General features: G+C 39.2%; 1 protein-coding gene across 1 annotated transcript in view; it reads right to left on the bottom strand.

The window, feature by feature from the left end:
- The window catches only part of IFT80 (intraflagellar transport 80), a 131,129-nt gene that overhangs the window by 90,764 nt on the left and 38,892 nt on the right, over nt 1-1,473 (bottom strand). The window lies entirely within an intron of this gene.

Raw genomic sequence — 1,473 nt, 5'->3', positions numbered from 1 at the left:
AAACTGGAGTATGTAGCCTGATACTGAAACATAAAAGGCAAAATAAATATGAGGTTAGGGAAAGTTTTGCTGTCTATCAAGTGTGGCTTTGGCCTGAAAGTTAGGCTAAAGTATTACCAGGATAAAGTTGACTCCACTTCCATGGGAAAGATACAAGTTTGATTCACCCACCATACTCGGTAAATCTGTTTTCAATTTCCTAGGACATGAATTAGCGATTCCTAGGATACGAATCCTAGAGATAAGATTTAGGTATTTTTTAATTCGATTACTTCACAGATTACCTAATATCTTCTGGAAGACTATGCTTTCTTTGAATCTATTTTTTTTTTAATGAATATCGTATCAATTGAGAGCATTAAATTACCTGTAGTCCACTGTCTGACCCAGTTACCTATTCATTAGAATCTATTCATTAGGGAAGTGAATCAAGGTTATACAATTAATCTATAAAATATTAACCCATTTATATTTATAAAATCAAGCTTTTAAAAATTGTCTAGGATTCCTAAGTCAGGCTATTATAGTAGCTGACTTTATGTGAGTGAGTGAATAAATCTTTCAGGAATTTACATTCACAGTAAAATGAAATCTGAATCTAAGGATTTATGAGCAATCAGTAAGATGTGTTTATTGAAATGGAAAACCCAACTGATTGAATCAACAGGGAGCAATCAGCAATCAACAGGGAGTAAATTTTAGTAAGATAAATGCTCTAATTGGGTTTGCCTGGTGGCACAGTGGTAAAGAATCCACCTGCCAATGTATAAGATGCAGGAGACTTGGGTTTGATCCCTGGGTCGGGAAGATTCCCTGGAGAAGGAAATGGCAACCCACTCCAGTATTCTTGCCTAGGAAATCCCATGGACAGAGGAGCCAATAGTCCACGGGGTCACAAAAGACTCAGCAACTAAAACAACAACTCAGTGCTTTACAGGACTTTTTGTTGTTCAATTGCTAAGTCACGTCTGACTCTTTGCAACTCCACGGACTGCAGCATGCTAGGCTTCCCTGTCCATCACTATCTCTGGGAGTTTACTCAGATTCATGCCCCTTGAGTCAGTAATGCCATCCAACCATCTCATTCTGTGTCATCCCCTTCTCCTCCTGCCTTCAATCTTTCCCAGCATCAGGCTCCTTTCCAATGAGTCAGCTCTTCCTATCAGGTGGCCAAAGTATTGGAGCTTCAGCACCAGCATCAGTCCTTCCAAAAAGTATTCAAGGTTGATTTCCTTTAGGACTGACTGGTTTGACTCCTTACTGCCCAAGAGACTCTCACAAGTCTTCTCCAACACCAGTTCAAAAGCATCAATTCTTTGGTGCTTAGCTTTCTTTATGGTTCAACTCTCACATCCGAACATGATTACTGGAAAAACCATAGCTTTGACTATATGGACCTTTGTCAGCAAAGTGTTGTCTCTCTCTGCTTTTTAATACCCTATCTAGGTTTGTCATAACTTTCCTTCCAAGGAG

The sequence above is a fragment of the Bison bison genome, unplaced genomic scaffold (genome assembly GCF_000754665.1).
Source record: "Bison bison bison isolate TAMUID 2011002044 unplaced genomic scaffold, Bison_UMD1.0 scf7180017864135, whole genome shotgun sequence".
Lineage (NCBI taxonomy): Eukaryota > Metazoa > Chordata > Mammalia > Artiodactyla > Bovidae > Bison > Bison bison.
Note: the sequence above shows the minus strand (reverse complement) of the source record. Positions and strands in the feature narration are given on the sequence as shown.